The sequence below is a fragment of the Thermobia domestica genome, chromosome 13 (genome assembly GCF_964235325.1).
Source record: "Thermobia domestica chromosome 13, izTheDome1.hap1.1, whole genome shotgun sequence".
NCBI classification, from domain to species: Eukaryota; Metazoa; Arthropoda; class Insecta; order Zygentoma; family Lepismatidae; genus Thermobia; species Thermobia domestica.
The window spans coordinates 8780373-8786886 of NC_137466.1; the positions used below are offsets into that span (position 1 = coordinate 8780373).

The following is a 6514-nucleotide window of genomic DNA, read 5'->3' on the forward strand; positions in this document are numbered from 1 at the left end:
ATATGTTTTTCTCTTTTAAAATAAACTTCTATATTAAGTGTACTACTTCGTGATTCTCGCCTTTTAAGTTTCAAACAGTAGCATTTTAATTAAAGTTTTAAGTTTCTCATTATCATGACTTCCGCATCCTCCAGAAATTTCCGTGATTGTACATTTATTATCTTTTTGATTTATTTATACTGAAGTATGGATATTACCGGCAACTACCGGTACGACCTTAAGCCCATGAGGTATGATACTTGCCGGGCTCGCTTCTTCAGCACGGCAGTTTCTTCATATGGTTTCTTCTCTTTGTTTCCTCGTTGTATAAGTCATCTCCCGCGGTCTCGGCATGGTTTGGTTTGAGCAACACTTCAATTGTTAGATGGGCCTAAAAAGGGCCAGAATTTCAGCCTTTGTGGGTAGTACTAGTTTGTGGGATTGGCCTAAAGAGAGCCTAATACTCTTAATAATTGTATTTGTTTGTCCACTACGCTATCCCAAAGAAGTAATGAATTCTTGTGCCGTTGATTATCGGAAGTCTGTCCTAATTGGTCAAAACGTCACCGCGAGTCAGTGGCGGATCTAGAAAGGGAGATCGCCCGCGCCCGGAAGAAGAAACTTTCTTATTTTATATACATAAATAAAACCCATCCCAGAGTTTGGAGCTCTTAAAAGTAACTCAAAGTAGCATTATTAAAACTAGTGATGAGCAAATGCAAGACCAAGACCGCGATGGTCTTGGTCTTGGTATTGCACCGGAACCCTTGGTCTTGGTCTTGCACACCCAGTCTTGGTCTTGGTCTTGCTTACAAGAGTCTTACTTTAAAATAATCTTATGCTTTTCTTAAGTAAATTGTAACCTGGATATAAGGGATAATAAATTCTACAATGTGTCAACAGTAACGGAAATACAATGTATGTTTCTAAATGTAATATAGTTTACCTTCGTGTAAGTATGATATCGTACAACATAGGCGATGAACTTTATTTTTTTTTTTTTAATAGGTGCCCACGCTTTACTACTTATAAGGTAAATCACAACGTTTCGTAATCTTTTTTTTTTTTTTTTTTTAACAGATCCAATACTCCACTGGTTCCCAAACTGGAGAGGCTACCCCTGAGATGCATATTTCTTTCACCTACTACCCTAGGCAACTGTTTTAAGTTGGTCACAAGGAAGCGGGTGACGTTAGATTTGCACAACACGATGTGAAGTGATGTCAAGTGGTATTATCATAGGGGTCAAGGTGGAACAAAACGAGCCCTGCATGCCTTCTAACCCCATTCGGTCGCTGACGCTCGCTCAGCTATGTTTCGTAATGTAAATAAATCACTTTTATGCATTATATATTACTAGAAATACAAATGAATATTATTTTTATGTTATTTTAATGATAAAAATGTTATGCTACATGGCGAGAAACGAATAACTTCAATCAATCAGAACCGTGTATTTAGCTCATATGGCTCGAGTCGAGCGTGATTGAAATATCATATGCCCCTGAGACGCATGAAAGATAATCAAGACGGCCTAGATTATTCAAATACCAACTTCCAATTAAATATTCAGATTTTGTTTTACTGGTTCCAAATGTACTTTATAGGGCAGAAACATGGACATTACGCAAAAGCGATGAAAAAATGGAGATGTGGGCATGAAGGAAAAAGGCGAGAATTAGCTGGTGGAACGCAAAACGAGTGAGAAAGTGTTAGAAATAGTAGCAGTTGCGGAGAAAAGAATGTTAGATATAGTTAAGGAAAGAAGAGAAACTGGTTGGGACATTGGATGAAGAGGAACTGTATTATGAGTGACGTGCTAGATAGTATGGTGGAAGGAAAGGGAGGGAGAAGCGATGGAGACTCTGGTTGAAGGAAGGAATTAAACCAAAAATTGCTACGTCAAGACGAATAAATTAGCTGAGGACCACCGCACACCGACACGTCTACCAAGTGACTTGTCGAAGTGACCTGCCCATAATGGCAGAAAAGCTATGATGGTGGTATGTTAGCAATATTGGCCAAAAAGAGAAAAAATTAAAGTATTGATTATAATCAAACCATGTTTAAAGAAATTTTCGAAGCACGCGTGAAATGAACTTTTTGCGCTCGCCTCTTGCGGTTATTTTGCAAATTTCTTCTTACTGCATGTTTGTGGCGTTTCGTCTGCAGATTGCATGAGGCAAAGCATCTGAAGGGTGAAAAACAAATCCCTGTTAAGTTAGGTACCACCCCAGCATTTGCCTGGTGTGAATGAGGAAAACCCAGGAAAACCTAAATCAGGATGGCTGGCCTGAAAAAGTTTTTTACACTTTTTAGACAGAGTGCCCTATCGGGAATCGAACCCGAGACCGAAGGCGGGATTATCCTAGGACGAGTCGACAAACTTTACCACCTCGAAGGTCAAATGATTAAGTTTACTCCAGATAACATACACCTGTAGAATAGTGTCTGATAGTGTCGGGAATTGCTACAGTATTTCCCGATAAGTAATTCTCATCGTTTAGAAACGCAGGAATGCATCATAATCCAGCACCAATGATACACTTCTTAATGTGCAACAATCTTTGGTTAGAATGATACCTGTGTGGCTTGAAAACGTGTAATAACTACAGAAAATGCGAACAACCGATTCAGAAAATGAAATACTGTAGCTATATGCTACAGGAGCAGATCGACTCACACACATTGCATAAACTACTGGGAACACATTCACTCTAGCGGCATTTTTACTGAAACCAAGAAATTCAACTGAAAGATGTAATGCTTTTTCCCCTTTTTACATTCCATAAAAAATTCAAGCAGTACCGGTACTTGTGCAAGAACTGTCTAAATCACTTTTGTCATCCGTGAAACGACTAACAATGCTCAGGACTCATAAATCGAAGATACACGTGTCTACACTATTCATGCGATTTGCATTTTCTTACAATGAACCTAGAACAACAGTTCTCAGTCTTTTGAACACTGTGACCCATCTTTTGTTGCCTTTTTATGACCCCTCTTGGTCATTGCAAATAAAAACATATTAAAGATCTTGACGCCGATCCCCTTAGTGGTCGCAACCCACCAGTTGAGAATAGCTTATCTAGAAGAACGTTCTTACTGCCCCCGGACGACGAAACTACGATTATTATTATTATTATTATTTTTTTTAAGCGTCAATACTTCGTGTACCTTGGTTTATGAGAATCACAGTTCTTCCTTCAAAGTGGAAACGAAATATTTCAGTTTGTCCCACGATTTGTTCTTTTAGGCTAACGGAGACGACGATTAAGGCAAGTGAATGATGGAAAAATTGGTGGAATTAGAAAGTGGGAGGAAATGGGAGTACCCCGAGAAAACTCATGGACACGGTCACCACCACAAACTTACTTGGCCGGGGATCGAACCAAGGACACACGCACCAGAGGTAAGAGCTCTACCACTGAGCCACCGTTTCCCCTCCTTCAAAGTGGGAGTCATGTTGACTCAGTGATAGAGCGCTCACTTCTGGTCCGAAAGCTCCGATTCGAGCCCAGATTATGACAATTCTAGTGGATAACAATGTTCGTCAGTTTTTATCGAGGCTTTCTCGTTTTCCACCATCTCCCATTCTACGAATTCTTCCATAATAATCTTTCATTAATCATCCGTCTCTATTAGCCTAGAAGATGTAATAGTGAGAAGCTTAAGACCGTTTAATTTGAGCTCTTTCCCCGACAGTTTATTCTGCACATTAATCCAACATGTGTATCTCTCTTCCCTTCGAATTCTAAAAGAGTGTTCTAATTTAATGTACTATCATTTTTACTCATTAAAATATGCACTTGGTTATAATTTATTTTCTTCGTTCAACTTTTGATAAAAAATACTCATAAAATACTCCATTTTCTTTAAGGGTCATCGTTGCGTAGCTCCTACACCACATCCAATTGTGCATTAATGGACTACGACTATAAATAATGAAAATTCCCTTTTAATAGACTGATGTGAGTTATGACTGCTTTTTATTTTATTTTATATATTTATTTATTGAAAAATTTTCGGCTAGTCATAGCGTCGAAAGACAAAGCAAGCAATTCTACACCTACTATGTCTATAATTTTGTTTTATGTCGAAGTTAGAAAACATCTCCCAAACGTTCACAGTGTTTAGAAATGCTTTGTATGTAACAGAAAATCAAAGTTGATTAAATGAAATGAAATCTTCGAATTTTAAGTCCCACGGTTATGCCAGCTAGGCTAAAGGAGACTGAGGATAAGAAATCAATGGAATGGTGAGATGAAGAAAGTGGAAGGAAACGGGAGAACAGCAAGGAAGCCCACGCACACGGTGTTTGCCCACCACACGGTTCACTTGGCGCGAGCTGAGATCGAATCAGGGGCCCCAAACACCAGAGGTGAACGATCTACCACTCAGCGACCGCGGCCTTCTAAGGTTGATTAAATGTAGGCCCTTATTTTCGACTCTATAGAGGGGTGTGTTCTCTACATTCTTCCGTGAAGATTAATTTGAATATTGTAGTTCAATTTCCTTTATTTGCATTTTTATTCGCATGTTAAGATATCTTAAAAGCACATAAGAAATTTCAGAGCAAAACCATTAAACTTTTAACGAATAATGATGTACTTACTTAATGAGTTTTCGACTCCAAGTGTGCAGTACACTTATTCAATCCGCAGAAACAAAGTATACCAGCAGCTTCCAATCTGAATATTCAATTATTGGCCAGAATACATATCAATTGTTTATCTAGGAATAGTTTGACAGACAGTACAACGCTTTCTTCACGCGGTAAGTATTCATGTGATACTAAGAGTGGATATCATCTGAAAACAATATCTGATAATAGATAAGATAAAGGAAAAAAATACTCGACGAGTAACAATATGTACCGATACAGTTGTACCTGTACAGTTGTCTTCGGGATAATCCCGTTTTGTTTTCAGATTTATTCGGAAAATTTTATCGGACGCATATAAATGAAAAGGGAAATGCATTTAACATAAATGTAATTACTTATTCTCGTGTGTAGTTGAGACTGAAAAACTCAAATTCACGAGTAAGTGTTCTTGCACTGTAGAAATATTTTGAACAACAGATTCTAACGAGTTATAAACATTCATGTTACACTGCCGTGCAACGTCCTATTATTATATTCTAGTAGATTCAATTTCAAACTAGAGAGAATTTATTTTCTAGTACATTTATATTTGGTATAAGAACATTTTCATCCCGCTGTGTGGGTGTGTGTGAGAGAGAGAGGGGGGAGAGGGAGAGAAAGTAGGTGACTTGAATCTCTCGTTGTCTATGACTTGTATAATTTATGTCCCGTAAGTAGTTTGTGGTGAGTCCTGGAGGAACTCCTCGCCATTCACAAATTTGTTAAACCAGTCGAATACTGTTTTCTCATATACCACATTTCTACCGAATGCCTGGCACATACATCTCCCCGTTTCTCTAACGATTATGCCCCGTAATCTTAAAACATACAGGTCCGTAAGTAGCGCTGTTTGGGGTTCCCAGATTTGACCCAAATTACTCTACAAGAGGAGACACGCCGAGAGATACGCATCGCAGTCGCTACATGGCGAAAGGTATCTCTCAGTTTTTACGAAAGACGTTTCCCGCAACTACAGGAATACAACTTTTTACACTTCTATGCGGAAAAATATAATACTACAAGCAAGCCGGAAAAAAGAAATGTAGTGGAGAAAAATAAAAATTATTTCTCATTTTGAATTTTGTAACTTAACAACAACAATATTCATTTATTTCACCATATTTATAAAGGTAACCAAGAAAGTTTTATCACTTTTTCACCTATCACCTTCGAACATCGATATGTCACCGAAATCATGTGGGACCGGATTCAAATCATGTGGGAACCATCGACTCAACTTTTATTGCTTCCCAAGTTGATGGAAGCTGACGAATGGTTTCTCCACTCACACTGTAGTCCCAGTTTCTCATATGTGGCCACTGTTCGCGTCAATTGCTGCCTGAAGATCTTCATTTTGTACATGTGTTGGTATTTCGGCACGCGGCCCGCCTTCGAATGTTTCACCACCGTCCTTAAATTTGTTAAACCACCGCTGCACTGTGCGCGTAGTCACGACACCCTAACCAAAGGCCTGGCAGATCTTCCGCCCGCTGCAACGGTGTTTGACCCCAGTTTGAACTCATACACCATACTCGCCCTTATGACGCTCTGTGGAGGTCCCATGTTCACTCTGTCCTTACGCAAGTTCACGATGTAACTGAACTGCCACAACCGGGTAGTATATATCGGATATACCCATACCAACAACTGACCTTCGCCATAACTCCATTCGCATTCAACGCACGGTGTGAGTTCCAATTGAACAGAGACCTCCACAATAAGCGACGGAACTTTCTTGGTTACCTTTACAGTTTCATTTCTGCTAAACGACTGGATACGAAATGCTGGAGGACGGAGATCGTTACCCTTCGTCAACTGTTTTATTTAAACAGTTCATATGTTCTATCTTACGAATAAATTAAGAAGTAGATAACAGATTTCTTAAGAACT

General features: G+C 39.0%; 1 protein-coding gene across 1 annotated transcript in view; it reads right to left on the reverse strand.

Moving 5' to 3' along the window:
• Positions 1-4758, reverse strand: part of LOC145669112 (uncharacterized) — a 166687-nt gene extending 161929 nt beyond the window's left edge. Inside the window, exon 1 of the mRNA XM_081737453.1 lies at positions 4595-4758. The gene's annotated coding sequence lies outside the window, so the exon portion shown is untranslated. The remainder of the gene's footprint in view (positions 1-4594) is intronic.
• Positions 4759-6514: the final 1756 nt, after the last annotated feature.